This window comes from Nycticebus coucang, chromosome 10, assembly GCF_027406575.1.
Source record: "Nycticebus coucang isolate mNycCou1 chromosome 10, mNycCou1.pri, whole genome shotgun sequence".
Lineage (NCBI taxonomy): Eukaryota > Metazoa > Chordata > Mammalia > Primates > Lorisidae > Nycticebus > Nycticebus coucang.
The window spans coordinates 59,279,665-59,303,005 of record NC_069789.1 but is presented as its reverse complement, the minus strand read 5'-3'; the positions used below and the strand labels follow the sequence as shown (position 1 = coordinate 59,303,005).

Below are 23,341 nucleotides of genomic sequence, written 5' to 3'. Positions count from 1 at the left end.
CTTAGCAGGGTACAGAATTCTGGGCTGGAAATTGTTCTCTTTAAGTAGATTAAAGGTAGATGACCATTGTCTTCTTGCTTGGAAAGTTTCATTAGAGAAGTCTGCGGTCAGTCTGATGGATTTGCTCCTGTAGGTCAACTGGCGCTTACTCCTGGCAGCTTGCAGAATCTTTTCTTTTGTCTTGACTTTGGACAGGTTCATCACAATGTGTCTTTGAAAAGCTCGGTTAGAGTTGAGGCGACCTGGGGTCCGATATCCCTCTGAAAGCAGTGTGTCAGAATCTTTGATGATATTTGGGAAATTTTCTTTTATAATATTCTCTAGTATGGCTTCCATTCCTCTGGGGCATTCTTCTTCCCCTTCTGGAATTCCTATAACTCGTATGTTGGAACGCTTCATAAAGTCCCATAATTCTGACAGTGAACGTTCTGCTTTCTCTCTCTTCTTTTCTGCCTCTTTTACTATCTGAGTTATCTCAAAAACTTTGTCTTCTACCTCTGAAATTCTTTCTTCTGCATGGTCTAACCTGTTGCTGATACTTTCCATTGCATCTTTAAGATCCCTAATTGACTGTTTCAGTTCCTTCAGCTCTGCTATATCCTTTTTATATTCTTCATATCATTCATCTCTTATTTGATTCTGTTTTTGGATTTCCTTTTGGTTATTTTCCACTTTATTAGCAGTTTCCTTCATTGTTTCCATCATTTCTTTCATTGTTTTCAACATGTGTATTCTAAATTCCCTTTCTGTCATTCCTAGCATTTCTTCATAGGTGGAATCGTCTGCAGTAGCTACCTCCTGGTCCCTTGGCGGGGTTGTTCTGGACTGGTTCTTCATGTTGCCTGGAGTTTTCTGCTGATTCTTCCTCATGAGTGATTTCTTTTATCTGTTTCCTTGCCCTAATTTTCCATTCACTTCCTCTTGCTCTTTAAGTTCTCGTGCCTGTGGACTAAGGGTTACAGGACCAGATGAGTGAGAATGTTGAAGAGCAAAAAAGGGATGAAAGAAAGGAGGACCGAGTGATAAGAAAAAAAAAAAAATAGAGAAAGGAGAGGGGGTGGGTAAAAGGAATATTGACAAAAAGAAGAGAGGCACAGAAAGAGGGAGACAGAGCAATATAGGTGTACAGTAGGGTACTTTGATACAACCTTAAAAATAAAAACACCTTCTGGGGGTGCCCAGTTGGGTGGTTCCCTTCAGGTCAGCAGCTCTTTGCTAACCTGATCAGACACAGTACCCCACCTCCACGAAGTAGAGAGGAAAGACAAAAATGTTATAAATCAAACCAAAGCAAGCAAACAGAAAACTTTATGGGATAAAATTGGGTGGAAAACCAAATAATAGCGGTAGAAACACTAACAAAAATGAAGTTCTAATTATTGAAATAGGCAGCAATGGGAAATTATAATTAAACCAGAAAAATTGAGAAAGAAAAAGGATCTGTATGGAAAAGTTTGAACTTAAAAAACAAAACAACATGAACAACATCAAAATAAACAACAACAACAAAAAAACAACCAAACCAAAAAAAAAAAAAACACAACCAAAAACAAAGCAGTATGTATATGTTATTGAATATTGTCTGGGCAACATGTGGTCTTCTGGGATATGAGACGTTAATCACAGTTCTGATACGACTGGAGGCTGCTAATTTCTCAAACCCCAGCAGGTAGACACCCTAAATCTCTCTTCAGCCCACTTAAAAGGCACTTTGAACTGGTTCACTTGCTGAGCAGAAGCTTTCCCAGGGAAGTGCTTGTCGCTGGAATCACTGCTGAAGTGGCTATCCACTTACCCTGTGTGCCAAAACTGGTCTCCCTCTGCCCCCGAGGGTTAGGGCTGCAGGGCGGCTCAGATCCCCGCCCTTAGGCTACTTGGTCGTTGGGTTACCAGTTCCCACCCAATTCTAGCTCTGCGACCCTGAGGGCGGAGCTTGCCGGGGCAGATCGCTCACAATGGCTCCCTGTGACCCAGAGCCAAACACCATTAGCTCTGTCTGGCTCAGCGGCTCAGACTGGGGCCCCAGACAAAGGCCAAAGTTCTCCGCACTCCTGCTCAGGCTCTCCCCAAGGCAGTTCAGCTAGTGCCAAGTCCAAAGACACCAAAACAGTTCACAGGTAAGGCCTTTCTGGTTTGCTGTCTCACTGCTACTGAACTTACAGTTGCGGGCGGGTTTAGACGGATTGAACACACGCGACCACTTGCCGGTTTTCCACTTGCCGGTTTTCCTCTTGGGGTCCAGAAGTCTCTCGCTGACTCCCTGTATCCTCGCAGGGGTGATGATAGGCAGATCCCACCAGCCAGAGATGCCTGGAGTCCTATCTCCCCAGACTCACGGTGCCCAGATGCAAGGAAGCTGTTACTCGGCTGCCATCTTGCTCCGCCTCCATATCTTATCCAATTTTCTAGTTGTTTATAATAGGAGGTTAACACAAATTCTAATTACTTCATAATGACCAGAAATAGAGATCCTAAATTCAACTTTTTGTTGTTGTTGTTTTGAGACAGTTTCACATGTCACCCTTGGTAGAGTGCTGTGGCATCACAGCAACCTCAAACTCTTGGGCTTAAGCGATTCTCTTGCCTCAACCTCCCAAGTCCGGGACTATGGGTGCCTGCCATAATGCCTGGCTATTTTTTGTTGCAGTTGTCATTGTCGTTTAGCTGGCCCAGGCAGGGTTTGAGCCAGCCAGCCTCGGTGTATATGGCTGGCACTGTAACCACTGTGCTGTGTGTGCCAAACCCTAAATTCAACTTTTAAATCTGAAAAATAAAACCTATACTTCTAGGCACATTATTGCTAACTCTAGTCATTCTTCTATGTAACTGCCCATCAGAATTTATTCCCCCTAACTGTTGCTTTGTGTACTTGTTGAACAATCTCTCATCCTTCCACTCCCCCTCAATCTTCCACATCCTCTGGTAACCACTCTTCTCCTCTTTACTTTCGTGAGGGCCACTACTGAGGTATCCCACTCAACATATTAAAAGTTGTTCATGGCCGGGTGCGGTGGCTCATGCCTGTAATCCTAGCACTCTGGGAGGCTGAGGCAGGTAGACTGCCATGAGCTCAGGAGTTTGAGACCAGTCTGAGCCAGAGTGAGACCTTCTCTCTAAAAAAAATGAAACAAAAAACAAACAAACAACAACAACAACAAAAAAGAAAAACGGGTGTTGTGGCAGGCACCTGTAGTCCCTGCCACTTGGGAGGCTGAGGGGAGAGAATCGCTTAAGCCCAAGAATTTGAGGTTGCTATGAACTGTGATGCCACTGCACTCTACCAAGGGCCGCAAAGTGAGACTCTGTCTCAAAAAAATAATAAATAAATAAAATGTAAAAAACTTTTTCACAGCTTATCAAGGAACTACATTCTAGGACCTCCCTTTAGAAGAGAAAGAAAAAAAAAAGAAGAGAAAGAAAGAAGCAATGACACAGGAGAAATGGAAAAAACTTAGAGATGAATGAAAATGAAAATACAACATATCAAAACTTCTAGGGAACGACAAAAACAGTATAGAAGGGAGTACAGAGGGGGAAATTTATGCCTATAAGTGCTTACATTTAAAAAGAAGAAAGATTACATATCAACAACATAACTTACAATTTAAGGAACTAGAAAAAGGAGAAAAAAATCCAAAGCTATCAGAAGGAAGGAAATAATAAATATTAGAGCAGGGAAAAACAAAATAGAGAATGGAAATTCAATAGAGAACATTAACCAAACCAAAGTTGTTCTTGGAATAGATCATGAAAAATGGCTTGGTGCCTGTAGCACAGTGGTTACGGCGCCAGCCACATACACCAAGGCTGTTGGGTTCAAACCTGGCCCAGGCCAGCTAAATAATGACAACTGCAACAACAACAAAAAATAGCTGGGTGTTGTGGCAGGTGCCTGTAGTTCTAGCTACTTGGAGGGGGCTGAGGCAAAAGAATTGCTTAAGCTCAGGAGTTTGAGGTTGCTATGAGCTGTGACACCATAGCACTCTACTGAGGGTGACATAGTGAGACTCTGTCTCAAAAAAAAAAAAAGAAAAGAAAAAAAGACAAATCTGTAGCTAGATTGACTAAAAAAAGGAGAGCAGACGCAAATTACTAAAATCAGAAATGAAAGTGGGATATTACTATTGATTCACAAGAATAAAAAAGGATTGTAAGAGACTATTATGAACAATTGTATGCCAACAAATTGGATAACCTAGATTAAATAGATGAATTCCTAGAAACACAAAAACTCCCAAGACCAACTTTTGAAAAAATTGAAAATATGAACAGACTTACAACTAGTAAGGAGATTGAATGAGTAATAAAAAAAATCCTGATAAAGAAAAGCCCTGGAACTGATGGCTTTACCAATGAATTCTACCAAACGTGTAAAGAAGAGCTAATATTAATCAATGCCAAACACTTCCTAATTCATTCTGTGAGGCCAGTATTTCCCTGATACTAAAGCCAGTGAAGTCACCACAAAAAAAGAAAACTACAGACCAATATCTCTTAACAAATATTGATGTAAAAATGCTCAACAATCCATAACCATTGCTTGGTTGAACAAAAAGTACAATCTTCAAAAAGATACTAGCAAAAGAAATTATGCAGCATTTTGAGGATAATATTTTATGGCCAAGAGGGATTTATTCCTGGATGTAAGAATGGTTTAACATATGCAAAATCAAACAATGTAATATAGCACATTAACATAATAAAGTACAACCCAACATGCAGAAATGTAATTTTCTCAAATACAGAAAAAGCATTTGAGAAAATTGCACACCCTAACATATAATTATTTCAATTTATGCAGAAAAAGCATTTGAAAAAATTCTACATTCTTTCCTGATTAAAAACACTGAACAAACTAGGAATAGAAGGTAATTACAGCAACGTAATAAAAACCATATATGAAAAATTCACAGGAAACATTAATGGTGAAAGACTGAAATCTTTTTCTCTGAGATCAGTAACAAGGTAAGGGAGCCTGCTTTTGCCACTTCTGTTCAACATAGTACTGGAAGTTCTAGCCAGAGCAATCAGACAAGAAAAAAAAAATGGCATCCAAATTGGAAAGGAAAAAGCAAAATTATCTGTTTGAGGATGATATATGTAGAAAGCCCTTATGATTCTATAAAAAGTCTGTTAGAACTAATAAATGAATCCAGCAAATTAGCAAGATGTAAAATCAACTCAAAAGAAACAGTTGCATTTCTATAAACTAGTAGCAAACAATCTGAAAAGGAAATTAAGAATAAAAATTATTTATAATAGCATCAAAGGGGATAACATAGTTAGGAATTCACTTAGCCCAGCAGGTGAAAGACTTGTACAACAAAAACTACAAAATGTTGCCAAAAGAAATTAAAGAAGGCATAGATAAATGAAAAGACAGCCATGTTTATTGATTGGAAGATTTAATATTGTTAAGATGTCAATATTATCCAAAGTGATCTACAAATCTAATGCAGTACCCTATTGAAATCCCACTGATATTTTTTCAGAAATAGAAGAACCTTTCCTAAAATTCATATGGAATTTCAAGAGATCTTGAATAGGCAAAATAATCTTTAAAAAAGAATGAAGCTGGAGAATTCACACTTCCTGATGCTACAAAGCTACAGTAATAAAGACAGTGTGGGGTATTGGCATAAAAAAAGACATATAAATCAATGGAACAGAATAGAAAATCCAGAAATAGGCTCAGTGCCAGTAGTTCAAGTGGTTAGGGTGCTGGCCACCGGAGGTGGCAGGTTTGAACCTGGCCCAGGCCAGCAGAACAATAATGACAACTACAACCCAAAAAGGCTTGGCATTGTGGCAGGCACCTGTAATCACAGCTACTTGGGAGGCTGAGGCAAGAGAATTACTTAAGTCCAAGAGTTTGAGGTTGCTGTGAACTGTGACACCACAGCACTCTATTGAGGGTGACATAGTGAGAAGAGGTCTCAAAAAAAAAAAAAAAAAAAGAAAGAAAGAAAGAAAAGAAAAGGAAAGAAAACCCAGAAATAAGCCCTCACGTACTTACTCAAATGCTGTTGACAAGGGAGTCAAGACTATCCATGGGAAAAGGAGAGTTTTCTGAACATATGGTGCTGGGAAAAGTAAACATCCAATACAAATGAGTAAAACAGGACCCTTACCTTACGTCACATACAAGTTGAAATGGACCAAAGACCTACATTATAACTAAAACTATAAAATTGTTAGAAAAAAAATACAGGCAAAAACTACCCAGTATTTGGCAATGATTTCTTAACACCAAAGGTACTGGCAGCAGCATCAATAACAACAACAACAACAAAAGAATAGACAAATTGGACTTAATGAAAAAATATTTTTATATATAAAACACTATCAACAGGCTGGTTGCACTGGCTCATGCCTGTAATCCTAGCACTCTGGGAGGCTGAGACAGGTGGATTGTCTGAGCTGAGGAGACCAGCCTGAGCAAGAATTACCAAGACCTATTCTCTGCTAAAAAGATAGAAAAACTAGTTGGGTGTTGTGACTGAGCCTATAGACCCAGCTACTCAGGAGGCTGAGGCAGGCAGATGGCTTGAGCCCAAGAGTTTGAGGTTGCTGTGAGCTCTGATGATGCCAAACTCTATCCAGGGTGACAGAGTGAGATTATGTCTCAAATAAAACAAAACAAAAAATCCACTATCAACAGAGTAAAATGGAAACCCACAAAGGAGAGAAAAGATTTATAAATCATATATCTGATAAGCGATTCACATCCAAAATACATACAGAATTCCTAAAACTCAACACAACAAAAACTACCTGATTCAAAAATGGGCAAAGGACTTGAATTATAAATGACCAGTAAGCAATGAAAATATGCTGAACATCACTAATCATCAGGAGAATGTAAATCAAAACCACAGTGAGTCCACTTCACATCTATTAAGATGGCAAAACCAAACAACCAGAAAACAAGTATTGGCAAGGATGTATAGAAGTTGAAACACTTGTGAGCTGTTTGTGGAAGTGTAAAGTGATGTCTTGCTGTCGAAAATTGTATGGGGGAGTGGGGCAGAGACAAGATGGCTGACTAAAGCCAGCTTTCCACAGAGGCTCCCATCCAGAAGGAGAGTTAAAGGACAGAAATTTAGCAAGTAACCTGGTAGATTAGAGCTGCACCAAGAGAGAAGGTTGAAGAACTCACATCAACCCCGCTGAGGCGAGCTGCGACCCCAAGGATACAAACAAAAGATACGAAATCCTTCACTAAGCAGATGGGAGTCCCCTCCCCCATGAGAACGGCTCGGAGTACCCCACAAACAAATGAGCAGAGTTCAAAAGTCCTCCCACTATACTCCAGAGGAGAGACCCTCTAAAAACTGGACCTACCTCCCCTACTAGGGTGCCATGGCGCTCTCCTGCCAGGCATAAAACTGTGTAAAACTGTATATATTCTCTATCTGCCATTCTGAGCTCCCAACACTCCCCTCCACTCTCACTCTGAGGTCTGGAGGCCTGTCCCCCAGGAGTCCAGATTCTTGGGTGATTTCTTGAGGGGTGTGGACAGGGCCTGGACTGCAGCTGGTCAGTGCTGATTCTGCAGCACGGGAGTGAGGAGAGGATGGTTGGCTGAGAGGGAACAACGCCTGAGCGGCATTGCCCCGAGGTGCAGAGCAGTAGCCGTTTTTGGCTACAATAGGGCTCACCCCCAGATATTCCAAAGTCACATCCTCTGTCTCTCTGGGCAACCAGAGGAGGCTGGGCATCTTCTCAGGTGGCAACCACTGTGGAACAGATCTTGGACGGAAACACAGGCCCTGTGAGTAAAGGGTTTGCCTGAGGCAGTACCGGCCTGGGTGGAGTGCAGGGACTAGAAAATGCACATGCAGAGCCAGGAGATTCCCAGAGTAGGGCTGACCCAGAGGACCGCTTTACTGAGCCTAAGACACACCCAGCCCCCAGGGGACCATCAGCATAAACAAAGGAGGGCAGGCAGAGGCTGGATCTAATAGGTAACTGTGCTGAGAATATAAACTATAGCTGAGACCATACAGCAACACAGACAGGGCCTGAGGTACAGGTTCTGGGAACTCAAAACAGCTTCTCTTCTGCAGGGGCATTTAGCAGGGACAGAAACAAATTCCCACAAAGTTGTTCTGTTCTGTCAGTAATATCAATCAGGTGCAGGGCTGGAACTGAGTGAACAGCCCCAGCCTCCTGAGGTTGTCAGGCCTCACCTCCCTCTCCCAGGTAGTGGCAGAGAGCAGTGGCATGGCTGAGCAGACATAGATCTCCTTGTGATTCAGGCAGGTACAAACCCCTGGAGTATCTGCTCATTGGAGGCAACTGGGTCACAGCCCTGCGGGGTTATCAGTGACTGGGTGTGACAGAGGTGAAAGGCGCGGAAGGAGGCATCAACCTTCCCAGACTAATCTATTTGCTGGGTGGGTCCTCCTGACTTCACGGAGCACCGGAGCAAGTCATATTTGAGTTGTCAGCAGACCCCTGTGATCTAGTTGCCAGAGACCTTTTAAACTCACCCACCTGAGACAGGTGCTGACTGAAACAATTGATTTGGACCTTTTGAACTGAGACAATCATCCGAGGACTATCCAAGTGGTGCCCTGGGTGTGTGGTTGTAGGAAGGCTTGATTTTCCTTTTCCAATGGTTACCTTTGGGGCGTGGGGTGACTTAATTGCTGGTATTTCTCCACAGCTGAGACTTCAACCCAGAGTAACCTTTTCACTAGGGTCGGACAGAGATCAGCTGAAAACAAGACAGAGCCACTTAGCCCCACCACACCAAATAGGTGTGTAACACTGTACGGGTCCTCGACAAAGCTCCAGGGGAATAGTCAAACGGTGTAAAATAATCATGGGGCGGAATCAGTGGAAAAACTCTGGTAACATGAATAACCAGAGTAGATCAACCCCTCCATGGAAAGATGGCAGATGTAACTGAAATCCCATTCATAAACAGCTGGCCGAGATGTCAGAAATCGAATTCAGAATTTGGACTGCAAACAAGATTAACAGAATGGAGGAAAATTTGGAATTAGAAATTCGAAGATAAATTCAAAAGTTGTCTCAACAATTCAACGAATTTAAAGACAAAACCACCAAAGATTTTGACACACTGAAGTAAGAATTTGCAGCCCTCAAAGATCTAAAAATACAGTAGAATCCCTCAGTAACAGAGTGGAGCAAGCAGAAGAAAGGATTTCTGACATTGAAGACAAAGCTTTTGAATGCTCCCGAACTCTCAAAGAGGAAGAGAAATGGAGAACAAAAACAGATCATTCTCTCAGAGAGCTCTGGGATAATTTGAAGAAGACTAATATCCACCTCATTGGAATCCCTGAAAGCGATGAAGTGGCTTCGCAAGGCACAGAGGCCCTTCTCCATGAAATAATGAAAGAGAATTTTTCAGACATGCCAAGAGATTCTGAAATTCAGATAAAGCAGACAGTTTCAGAACCCCAGCACAACTCAATCCCAATAAGACATCCCCCAGGCATATCATAATTAACTTCACTAAAGTTAATATGAAGGAGAAAATTCTAAAAGCAGCCAGGTGTAAGAAATCCATTACCTACAAAGGGAAGAATATTAGAATGACTGCAGGTCTCTCTGCTGAAACTTTTCAAGCCAGAAGAGGGTGGTCATCGACTTTTAATCTCCTAAAACAAAATAATTTTAACCCTGGATCCTGTATCCAGCTAAACTGAGTTTCATTTATGATGGAGAAACTAAAACTTTAATGACATTCTTATGTTGAAGAAATTTGCCATAACCAAACCAGCTCTTCAGGATATTCTTAGACCTATCCTCCATAATGACCAGCCCAATCCTCTACCACAAAAGTAAACTCACTCAGAAACTTTTGATCAAAATCCAACTTCCACAGTGGCAAAAGAATTAAAAATGTCCACTGGACTTATGAAAAACTCGATACCCAAAATTTTACCAGACTTATCAATATTCTCCATTAATGTGAATGGCTTAAACTGTCATCTAAAGAGGCACGGGTTAGCTGACTGGATACAAAAACTCAGGGCAGATATTTGCTGCATACAAGAATCACATCCTACCTTTAAAAATAAATACAGGGTGGCGCCTGTGGCTCAGTGAGTAGGGCACCGGCCCCATATGCCGAAGGTGGCGGGTTCAAACCCAGTGCCAGCCAAACTAAACAACAACAACAAAAAAAAAAATAGCCGGGTGTTGTGGCGGGCGCCTGTGTCCCAGCTGCTTGGGAGGCTGAGGCAAGAGAATCGTGTAAGCCCAAAAGTTAGAGGTTGCTGTGAGCCATGTGATGCCACGGCACTCTACCCGAGGGCGGTACAGTGAGACTTTGTCTCTACAATAAAAAAAAAATAAAAAAATAATAAATATAGACGCAGGGTGAAAGGATGGTCGTCCATATTTAGGCAAACAGTAATCAGAAAAACGCAGGTGTTGCAATTCTATTTGCAGACACAATAGGCTTTAAACAAACAAAAGTAAGGAAGGATAAGAATGGTCACTTCATATTTGTTAAGGGTAATACTCAATATGATGAGATTTCAATTATTAATATTTATGCACCCAACCAGAATGTGCCTCAATTTATAAGAGAAAATCTAACAGACATGAGCAACTTGATTTTCTCCAGATCCATAATAGTCGGAGATTTCAACACTCCTTTGGCAGGGTTGGATAGATCCTCCAATAAGAAGCTGAGCAAAGAAATTTTAGATTTAAACGTAACCATCCAACATTTGGATTTAGCAGACATCTTCAGAACATTTCATCCCAACAAAACTGAATACACGTACTTCTCATCAGCCCACGGAACATACTCCAAAACCGATCACATCTTAGGTCACAAGTCGAACCTCAGTAAATTTAAAGGAATAGAAATTGTTCCTTGCATCTTCTTGGACCACCATGGAATAAAAGTTGAACTCAATAACAACAGGAATCTGCATACTCATACAAAAACATGGAAATTAAATAATCTTATGCTGAATGATAGCTGGGTCATAGATGAGATTAAGAAGGAAATTGCCAAATTTGGGGGACAAACCGACAATGATGATATGAATTATTGAACCTCTGGGATACCGCAAAGGCAGTCCTAAGAGGGAAATTTATAGCACTGCAAGCCTTCCTCAAGAGAATGGAAAGAGAGGGAGTTAACATCCTAATGGGACATGTCAAGCAACTCGAAGAGGAAGAACATTCCAACCCCAAAACCAGCAGAAGAAAAGAAATAACCAAAATGAAATTGAAAACAAAAGATACACAACAGATCAATAAATCAAAAAGTTGGTTTTTTGAAAAGGTCAATAAAATAGATAAACCTTTGGCTAACTTAACCAGGAAAAAAGAGTAAAATCTCTAATTTCAGCAATCAGAAATGACAAAGACGAAATAACAACAGACTCCTCAGAAATTAAAAAAATCCTTAATAAATATTACAAGAAACTTTATTCTCAGAAATATGAAAATCTGAAGGAAATTGACCAATACTTGGAAGCACTTCACCTTCCAAGACTTAGCCAGAATCAAGTGGAAATGTTGAGCAGGCCAATATCAAGTTCTGAAATAGCATCAACCATAAGGAATCTCCCTTAAAAGAAAAGTGCGGAACCAGATGGCTTCACTTCAGAATTCTACGTATATTACTCAACCTGTTCCAAAATGTAGAAAAAGAAGGAAGACTACCCAACACGTTCTATGAAGCAAACATCACCCTGATCCCCAAACCAGGAAAAGACCCAACAAGAAAAGAAAATTATAGACCAATACCACTAATGAATATTGATGCAAAAATATTCAACAAGATCCTAACAAACAGAATCCAGCAACACATCAAACAAATTATACATTATGACCAATTGGTTTTATCCCAGGGTCTCAAGGCTGGTTCAATATATGTAAATCTATAAATATAAAGAGAACTATGAAACTCTAAGAAAAGAAATAGCTGAAAATGTTAACAAATGAAAAAACATACCATGCTCGTGGCTGGGAAGAATCAACATTGTTAAAATGTCCATACTACCCAAAGCAATATACAATTTTAATGCAATCCCTATTAAAGCTCCACTGTCATACTTTAAAGATCTTGAAAAAATAATACTTTGTTTTATATGGAATCAGAAAAAACCTAGAATAGCCAAGACATTGCTCAGAAATAAAAACACAGCAGGAGGAATCATGCTACCGGATCTTAGACTATACTATAAATTGATAGTGATCAAAACAGCATGGTACTGGCACAAAAACAGAGAGGTAGATGTATGGAAAAGAATAGAGAACCAAGAGATTAACCCAGCTACTTACCAATATTTGATCTTTGACAAGCCAATTAAAAACATTCAGTGGGGAAAAGATTCCCTATTTAACAAATGGTGCTGGGTGAACTGGCTGGCAACCTGTGGAAGACTGAAACCTGACCCACATCTTTCACCATTAACTAAGATAGACTCTCACTGGATTAAAGATTTAAACTTAAGACATGAAACTATAAAAATACTAGAAGAGAGTGCAGGGAAAACTTTTGAAGAAATCGGTCTGGGTGAGTATTTTATGAGGAGGACCCCCCGGGGCAATTGAAGCAGCTTCAAAAATACACTACTGGGACCTGATCAAACTAAAAAGCTTCTGTACAGCTAAGAACACAGTAAGTAAAGCAAGCAGACAGCCCTCAGAATGGGAGAAGATATTTGCAGGTTATGTCTCTGACAAAGGTTTAATAACCAGAATCCACAGAGAACTCAAACGTATAAGCAAGAAAAGAACAAGTGATCCCATCACAGATTGGGCAAGGGACTTGAAGAGAAACTTCTCTGAAGAAGACAGGCACGTGGCCTACAGACATATGAAAAAATGCTCATCATCTTTAATCATCAGAGAAATGCAAATCAAAACTACTTTGAGATATCTTCTAACTCCAGTAAGATTAGCCCATATCACAAAATCCCAAGACCAGAGATGTTGGTGTGGATGTGGAGAAAAGGGAACACTTCTACACTGCTGGTGGGAATGCAAATTAATACATTCCTTTTGGAAAGATGTTTGGAGAACACTTAGAGATCTAAAAATAGATCTGCCGTTCAATCCTATAATTCCTCCACTACGTATATACCCAGAAGTCCAAAAATCACATTGTAATAAAGATATTTGTACCAGAATGTTTATTGCAGCCCAATTCATAATTGCTAAGTCATGGAAAAAGCCCAAGTGCCCATTAATCCACAAATGGATTAATAAATTGTGGTATATGTACACCATGGAGTATTATGCAGCCTTAAAGAAAGATGGAGACTTTACCTCTTTCATGTTTACATGGATGGAGCTGGAACATATTCTTCTTAGTAAAGTATCTCAAGAATGGAAGAAAAAGTATCCAATGTACTCAGCCCTAGTATGAAACTAATTTATGGCTTTCATATGAAAGCTATAACCTATTTATAACCTTAGAATATGGGGAAATGGGAGAGGGACAAGAGGGAGGAGGGAGGATGGGCGGAGGGAGGGTGATTGTTGGGATTACACCTGTGGTGCATCTTACAAGGGTACATGTGAAACTTAGTAAATATAGAATATAAATGTCTTAACACAATAAGTAAGAAAATGCCAGGAAGGCTATGTTAACCAGTGTGATGAAAATGTGTCAAACGGTCTATAAAAACCAGTGTATGTTGCCCCATGATCGCATTAATGTACACAGCTATGATTTAATAATAAAAAAAAAAGAAAAGAAAATTGTATGGTAGTTCCTCAGAAAATTAAGAGTAGAATTGCCAGTGGTGGGCACCTGTAAGTCCTAGCTGCTTAGGAGGCTAAAGCAGGAGGATCTCAGGAGTTTGAGGTTGCTTAGAGGTAGGCCGAGTGATGAGACTCTAGACTGGGGCAGCAAAGTAAGACTGTGCCTCAAAAACCAAACAAGACAAACAAACAAACAAAAAAAGAATTGTCCTATGACCCAGTATTTCCACTTCTCGACATATACCAAAAGAATTGAAAACAGTGTCCTTGAATACCTGTGCATCTATGGTCATGACAGCATTATTCACAGTAAAGCTAAAAGGAAGAAGTAACCCAAATGTCCATTAACAGGCAAATGGATAATCACAATGTGGAATATACATACAATGGAATATTCATCAAGAAAAAGAAATGAAGTTCAGATTCACATTACAACATGAATAAAGCCTGAAAATTCCCAGAGCTCTCACCCTATTATGGTAAGCTGCAAGTAGAATATTTATAGCTAGCAATGTAGCTACTTCCCCCCCCCCCCCATCTCACAGAGGTCCTGTGTTATCCAGGAGAAAGGAATGGACAGATATTCACTGGTGGAGGAAACAGTACAAAGGTCCTAAGGTCAGACTTGGGTCATAAAATTGACTGGGTCATAAAGTGTGGGATTATGAGGCTGGGGAAGATTGTGCCCATCCTCCCCAACTCCACGTGTTCTACTCCTGGATAAACTTCTTCAATTAGTATCCTGTTACATGCCCCAACCACCTTTCATACTAAAGGCTGGCTATGCCCCTTGTAAATTAACAATCTCATTCCCAAACACCGTAGGGCCAATATTTTACAAAAACAGAAGCAAAAAAAAAAAAAGCACCTACTTGAACTGATGCCCATCCTAAACACAGCCAGTCAAGAGACCACAGGTTATAGGAGAGTGGTCAGAAAGATAGGAGGAAAATGCAGTGTCATGGTGACGATGGTTTCGAGGATAGGACTTCCATAAAAATATAAGAAAGACAACTTAGAAACTGGCTACTCTGGAGAGTAAAGTTTTAATGGGCAGGTGAATTTTGAAGCCTAAGTGTGGAGACACAAGAATTGACTGCGTGCTGAAGAGATCAGGGATAAAGGTGTCTTTTACTAGTCCTGTCTGGTAGGTAGAAGAGGGTGCAGTGTTTGCCATAAATGTTTTCAAGAAAGAATGGACTTGTGCACGTTTGTAAATTAAAGGAGCCTATAGATAGAAAAACCCCACGCATTTCCCTAATTCCTGATGTGTTTAGTTTTGTAGGGTCATTTATCAGGTTTCATTAGTTCCCCAAATCTTCATCCTGTGATGACGCTATACTGCCCTCATGTGGAGTAGTCTGTCCAGGAGCGTTATTTGTGGTGTGCACACCTGCTGTACGCGGGCCAGATAGTAAATATTTATCTCAGATTTTTGAGGGTCACGTGGTCTCTGTCACACCTACTCAACTCTCTTGCAGAGTGAATGCAGTCCGGGAAAGCTCTTTAAGGAAGACGTGGTAGCAGCTGTGGCGGAACCCTCGTCCGCCCCCTCCGGCTTCCGACGCCTCCTGCGGAAATGTGACGCACTCGCCGCTTTTAACACCGGAAATACACCCTCGGAACCGCGGGTGGCGATTCGTGGAATTAGAATTACCCTAACTGGCCGCAGTTTAAACCCCCCTGGCAAAGATGTGTGCTGACTTGGATCAGAGGCGCAAAGGAAAAGAATCTCAAAGTGAAAGGACCAGTTTGGATCCTTACCAAGGTTCTGTGATGATTCAAAGACTGGGGAGAATCCGAGATGAATACACATGAGAATCCAAATGAAAATCCACAAGGGACACGCTGACTTGCACAGAACTTATCAGATGGTTAAATATGTGTATTCCTTCCATCAGTATTGAGCCAGGTGTTGAAACTGAAGTCATCACTGGTTGTTAAAAGAAAGTAGCCATAGATAATACATAAACAAATAGGTGTGTCTGCATTCCAATGAAACTCTTTACAAAAAGAAGTAGTCTTGGCTCAGCGCCCCGTAGCTCAGTGGTTACAGCGCCACGGCGCCGGCCACATACGCCCGGGCTGGTGGGTTCGAACCCTGCCAGGGCCTGCTAACCAACAATGACAACAATAACAACAAAAACAAAAAAACCAAAACCAAACAAACAGAAACAGCCCGGCGTTGTGGCGGGCCGGCACTTGTAGTCCCAGTTACCTGGGAGGCAAGAGAATCGCTTGAGGCCCAAGAGTTTGAGGTTGCTGTGAGCTGTGAGCACTCTACCCAGGGCGACATAGTGAGACTCTGTCTTAAAAAAAAAAAGGGATCAGATTTTGTCTGCAGCCTCTGGTTCACCCACCCTTGGTCTAAACCCGTGGTTCTCAATTCTTGGGTTGAATAGACCTAACATTAAAGTTGGGTGGGGATTGTTGTTTTATGTTGCCTAGGTTGGATTGGGATTTTGAATTCCTGGTCTCAAGGGATCTCAGCTTCCTGAGGAGCTGTATCTACAGGTGTGTACCAGATCAGCTCTCTGGGGATTATTATTATTTTTTTTTTTTGTAGAGACAGAGTCTCACTTTACTGCCCTCAGTAGAGTGCCGTGGCATCACACAGCTCACAGCGACCTCCAGCTCTTGGGCTTATGTGATTCTCTTGCCTCAGCCTCCCAAGCAGCTGGGACTACAGGTGCCCGCCACAACGCCCGGCTATTTTTTTGATGTTGCAGTTTGGCCGGGGCTGGTTTTGAACCCACCACCCTCGGCATATGGGGCCCTTGCCCTACTCACTGAGCCATAGGCGCCGCCCTCTGGGGATTATTTTAAATAATGTGGGTACCTAGGCCCCCACCCCAGACCTCAGACTGATTGAGTAACCGGTACTTTACAAAATTTCACAAGGGAGTCTATTGTGCAGTCAAGGTTGAGAACTACTGATTTAAATGAAAATGCAGCCCACATTTTTTGCTTGCGTATTATGTGCCAGGTGCTGAGCTAAGAGCTTTCCATGTACTATGTTATTTAATTTAATCCTCGAAACAACTCTATGAATTGGGAACCATTATTTTGACCATTTTATAAATAAGGAATCTGAATTTTGGTGAGATGAAGTAATTTGCTCAAGGTCACATGGCTATTAAGAGGAAGAACAGTTATTAAATCCATACATCTGTCTCTACAGCCTTTGTTTCCCATCACTAGGCTACTCTATTTATTGTTGTTATTATTATTATTACTATCACTATTATTAGTTTTTTTTTTTTTTTTTTTTGTAGAGACAGAGTCTCACTTTATCGCCCTTGGTAGAGTGCCGTGGCGTCACACAGCTCACAGCAACCTCCAACTCCTGGGCTTAGGCGATTCTCTTGCCTCAGCCTCCCAAGTAGCTGGGATTATAGGTGCCTGCCACAACACCCGGCTATTTTTTTTTTTTTTGTTGCAGTTTGGCCGGGGCCGGGCTTGAACCCACCACTCTCGGCATGTGGGGCCGGCGCCCTACCCGCTGAGCCACAGGCGCCACCCCACTATTATTATTTTTTAAAGAGCGAGGGTCCCCACATATCACTCAGGCTGGTTTCTAACTCCTGGCCTGAAGTAATCCTCCCACCTCAGCCTCCTGAGTAGCTAGGACTATAGACATCAGCCACCAGGCCAGTTATTACTGTCTTTTTTTTTTCCCAGAAACTTAACAGAAGCCTTTATTTGCCTGTTCTGAAAATAAAGCTGGCTGAGTTTGCTCTTTTTGGTGATTAGTCAAAGAGACCAAATCCCATATCCTCGTCCGACTCTTCCGACTCTTCTTTGGCGTTAACCTTGGCTGGGGCTGCAGTGGCAGCAGGAGCAGCAGTGATAGTGGCAGCCACAGGGGCAGCAGCCACAAAGGCAGATGGATCAGCCAAGAACGCCTTGACCTTTTCAGCAAGTGGGAAGGTATAATCAGTCTCCACAGACAAAGCCAGGACTCTCTTGTAACCATTGATGATAGAATGGGGTACTGATGCAACAGTTGGGTAACCACTATGCAGACAAACACTGGCAACATTGCGGACACCCTCCAGGAAGCGAGAATGCGGAGTTTCTTCTGTAATGTCAAGCACTTCAGGGTTGTAGATGCTACCATTGTCAAACACCTGCTGAATGACCAGCCCAAAGGAGAAGGGGGAGATATTCAGCATGTTCAGGAGTGTGGCTTCACTGGCTCCCACTTTGTCTCCAGTCTTAATCAGCTGCACATCACTCAAGATTTCAATGGTGCCCCTGGAAATTTTAGTAGTAATACCTAAAGCCTGGAAGAAGGAGGTCTTCTCTGGCCCCAGACCAGTGTTCTGGGCTGGCACGGTAACTTCACATGGGGCAATGGCACCAGCACGGGTGGCAGCTGGCACCTAATTGGCCAGCAGCATGTCCCTGATCTCAGTGAGGTCCTCCTTGGTGAACACAAAGCCCACATTTCCCCGGATATGAGGCAACAGTTTCTCGAGAGCTGGGTTGTTTTCCAGATGCCCTCGGATGGTCTTGTGCATCATGGTGTTCTTGCCAATCAGCACCACAGCCTTCCCTCGAAGAGACATATGGATCTGCTGCATCTGCTTGGAGCCCACGTTGTCTGCTCCCACAATGAAGCATTTTGGATAATCATCCAAAAGTTGTATGATCTTAAGGAAGTAGTTGGACTTCCAGGTCTCCCTGTCTTCCCTGGGCATCACGGTGGTGCGTCAAGGATTGCCACGTGGGGTTTAAAGACGATATCACTCACTCGAGGACGCCCGGCGAGAAAAAAACCAGTTATTGTTGTCTTTAAGTGAAAATACTAAGCCTCCATCTGAACTTTATTTTATTTATTTATTTTTATTTATTTTTTTGTTTGAAGTAGAGTCTCCGTTGCCTTTGGTAGAATGTTGTGGTGTCATAGCTCACAGCAACCTCAAACTTTTGGGCTCAAGTGCTTCTTTTGCCTCAGCCTCCCTAGTAGCAGGGACCACAGGCGCCTGCCACAACCCGCGGCTGTTTTTAGAGATGGGGTCTCTCTCTTGCTCAGGCTGGTCTTGAACTCCTGAGCTCAAGCAATCTGCCTGCCTGGGCCTCCCAGAGTGCTAGGGATTACACAGGTGTGACCACCACGTCTGGCCACATATACATTTTAAATGTGGCACATAAAGTTAGTCACAAGCAGTTTCCCCCAGATTTAATGTACTTTTTCTAGTATCATTGAATTCTTATTTTTTTGAATCAGATTTTTCCTAAAACTTGTGCATGGTTTGGCACATCACAGAAATTCATTGGTTATGTACCTTTCAGTTTGTTTTCTGTGTTTCAGATCTGCTTCATCTTAGCCACTGTTTGACTCCACACCTGCTTACTAGCAGTTCTCAATCTGTGGGTTGCCACTCACAGGAACTGTACTAAAGGGCTGCAGCTTAGGAAGGTTGAGAACCACTGTTATAGAGCATTAAATATAATTGAAGTGCAAATGTAGCTTAACCTAGCCAGAAGGGGACAAAGCGGAAGGAAATTGTTATTCTAAAATCTTTGTCCTCAGAAAAGTGAGAAAGTTAAGGACAACATATGAATATATGTAGTGTTAGGATACTACTTTTCTAGATTATGTTCACTCTACCTTTTTTGGTATTGTCCCTTATTTTCTTTATTTTGTGCTAATAGTAAACGATGATGGGGATGTGTGTGCTTTTTAAGACTCTTGCTGAAAGTGGCAAATCGATGTTGGTTGCTAGAATCTTCTTTTAAAATTTAATAGCCTGTGAAATTGTTACCTAGACAAGAGGGTCCAGCTGCCTATCATGGTCAGCTAATGTACAGAGATGAGGATAGGTCTGCCAAACTTTGTCAGAAGGCCAGCAATTCTGGAGAACAGTGAGAATAGCCTCTCCAAGACTGCTGTGTTCTTCCATTTACAAAATAACTGTTATATACATAGAAGTTAAAAGCAAGAACTATACTAACCCTTATCTTAAACAACAGTAATTAACATTTATCTTAAACAACAGTAATTGCCACAACCCTTTACCCATAATAAATAATATCACTATACCAGATTTTTGGCTGTATTACAAAGCCATAGTGGTCAAGACAGCATGGTTCCGGCACAAAAATAGAGACCTAGACATTTGGAATCGAATAGAAAACCAGGAAATGAAACCAACAACTTACAGCCACCTAATCTTCAATAAACCAAACAAAAGCATCCACTGAGGGAGAGACTTCCTATTCAATAAATGGCGTGGGAGAACTGGATATCCACATGTAAAAGACTGAAATTGGACCCGTACTTTTCTGCACTCACAAAAATTGATTCAAGATGGATAAAGGACTTAAATTTAAGGCATGAAACAATAAAGATCCTCAAAGAGAGAATAGGAAAAACACTGGGGAAAGACTTTATGAGGAAGAAAAGTCTGGCAATAGCAACAACAGCAATAATAAACAAATGAGATTTAATTAAACTGAAAAGCTTCTGTACAGCCAAGAAGACAACAACCAAAGCAAATAGACAACCTACCCAATGGGAAAGGATATTTGCATGTTTTGAATCAGACAAACACTTAATAACCAGGATCTATACAGAACTTCAATTAATCCACAAGAAAAAAAACAACAATCCCATACACCAATGGGGAAGAGAGATGAATAGAATCTTCTCTAAAGAGGACAGACGAATGGCTAGCAAACATATGAAAAAATGCTCATCATCCCTAATTATTAGAGAAATAAATGCAAATTAAAACCACTCTCAGTTATCACCTAACCCTAGTGAGAATGGCTTATATCACAAAATCTCAAAACTGCAGATGCTGGCACGGATGTGGAGAGAAAGGAATACTTTACACTGTTGGTGGGACTACAAATTAATACAACCTTTTTGGAAGGAAGTATGGAGAAACCTTAAAGAACTCAACCTAGGGTGGCACCTGTGGCTCAGTCGGTAGGGTGCCGGCCCCATATACAGAGGGTGCAGGGTTCAAACCTGGCCCCAGACGAACTGCAACAAAAAAATAGCCGGGTGTTGTGGCGGGCGCCTGCAGTCCCAGCTACTCGGGGGCTGGGGCAAGAGAATCACCTAAGCCCAGGTGTTGGAGGTTGCTGCGAGATGTGTGACGCCACGGCATTCTACCAAGGGCCGTAAAGTAAGACTCTGTCTCTACAAAAAAAAAAAATAGAACTCAACCTAGACCTCCCATTTGATCCTGCAATCCCATTACTGGGCATCTATCCAGAAGTAAAAAAAAAAACCTTTTTTTATAAAGACACTTGTACTAGGCTGTTTATCAATTTGGCGTTTACAATTGCCAAAATGTGGAAAAAACCTAAATGTCCCTCAACCCAGGAATGGATTGGTAAGCTGTGGTATATGTATACCATGGAATATTATTCAGCCATAAAAAATGGAGATTTTGCAGCATTTGTACTAACCTGGATGGAGGTGGAACACATTATTCTTAGGAATGGAGAAGTATGAATCCTATGTATTCAATTTTGATATGAGGACAATTAATGACAATTAATGATACCGTGGGGCAAGGGGGAAGGGGTGACCAGACAGAGAAGAAGGGAAGGGGTGAGGGAAAGGAAAAGAAAAAAAAACAGAAAAGATAAGAAAATAGTGAATAATTCTCACATAAATTGGATTTACTTTTGATCAAAGTACATTACTTAGACATTAATTTTTAATTCAACTTGTTAATATGTTGTTTAGGATATTGCATCCTCATTTATAAGTGACATATGTTTGTAATTTCCCCTTTATAATAATACATTTTCTCCAATTTTAATATCAAGTGTTCCCAGATTAAGTAGAATGATTTTGAAGTATTTCTTCTTTTTCTATTGTCTATAAGATTTGTCGTGATCTGTTTTTCAAAATTATCTTTTACTTTTATTTATAAATATTAGTTGTCTATTTTTTGAGACTTAAAAAAATAATAAGTTAACCAATGACTGCATACTGAATCTCAGAGTCAAAGTATTCTATAATAGACATACTCTTATTTGACAACGTGAATGTTACTTTCTTTGCATTATTATTATTGCTTAATATTTCGATGTAGCAATTGTCTGATTCCTTTTCTGATTGTATTTATGTTCATTCATTCTTTACGAGGTTTTTGTTTCTAGTCCTTAAACATTGTTATTGTTATTAAATTTTAAGCCTTTTTAATTCTGTGAAGGCAAAAAAATGGAAAACTAATAAATACACGTATATGTAAAAAATACAACAAAATAACTGTTATATACATAGAAGTTAAAAGCAAGAACTGTACTAACCCTTATCTTAAACAACAGTAATTGACACTTACCTTAAACAACAGCAATTGCCACACCCGTTACCCATAATAAATAATTAACGGAACCCATGACCCCAAACAACATTTCTAATTCAAAAATTAATCTCCTAAATCAATTGCGCTAAACTACTCAAGATACACACTTTCAGGTTAAAGCTGAATTTATAAAACAATAAGAATGGGAGACATGACATAAAGGTCACTTAGGACCTAAACTGGCCAGACCAGCTATGTCGTGTCAGCCCTAGTCTGACCGACTCCATCTTATTCTCACTACATGTGCTTTCAAAATCCTAAAGCCTGGGAAACATTGCTTTGGAAACATTGCTTTGGAGATACTGGAAAATTAATAAATACATGAGAGTGGAATTTCCTACTGGAGGCAGTTTAAAATAATAAAGCAATGTTAGTAAAGAGTATAGATTGTGAAGTCAGAATTGCTTGGGTGCAAAACCTGCCTCTGCCATTTATTATCTATGTGACCTTAGAAAAGTTACTTAATCTCTCTGGGCTTCAGTTTCATTGTAGAGAATAACACATGTTTCACAGGGTTATTGAAATAATTAAATGAATTAAACTATAAAAAGTATTTAAAATAGCACATGCATGAAGTAAACATTCAAAAAATATCAGCCATTTGATAGAGCCAAGCGCAAAGGTCCACAAAATAGAACAGAGCACAAAAGGTCACTGAACAGGGCTGGATTTGAATCCACCAGCTCAGGTGGGTGTGGCTGGCGCCTTAGTCGCTTGAGCCACAGGCCCTGAGCCTTCAACTCGTCTTTCTAGAAAGAACCTTTATCCTTGAGTCTGAAAATTAACAGTATCGTTATTTAAAAGTTATTGCTTTTTAATAAATGGTGGAATACAAGATCTATGGATCTTTTGTTCCAAGAAAGTGGCCAAAGGACTTAGGAGTCTGAGAGAAGCCTTGTTTAAGATCTTCTGTCTTAAAAAATTTTGAAAGATTAAATAAACGGTTTTGGGAACTAGCATTTCTTTCATCCAATGTATTAAAATGTAATCATACAGTTCAAAAATAAGATAATATTTCAGTTAAAACCTATAAGTTTTTGGTAGTGACAGTGTACTAATAGGGCTTATGTTTCTTGCATCTCTGATTCCCTCCAGAATCCAAATGCCTTAGGGTTTTCAACAGGATCGTCGGCTTCATGAATTTTTTATCTAACATTGTAAAATGAGAAAGCTCAGTGCTTACCTTCTGCATTTTGAACTTTACTACAAACATGAATTATGTATACACGGAAAAATTATTCAAAAGTTTTCTTTTGCTAAATAGTATATTACCAAAGTTATAGCATTTCATG

At 40.7% G+C, this 23,341-nt stretch overlaps 1 pseudogene across 1 annotated transcript; it reads right to left on the bottom strand.

The window, feature by feature from the left end:
* Positions 1-17,381: 17,381 nt before the first annotated feature.
* On the bottom strand, positions 17,382-18,439 carry LOC128596926 (60S acidic ribosomal protein P0-like; annotated as a pseudogene). Its single transcript, XR_008383176.1, has one exon. The product of XR_008383176.1 is annotated as a 60S acidic ribosomal protein P0-like (transcript).
* Between the last annotated feature and the right edge of the window lie 4,902 nt (positions 18,440-23,341).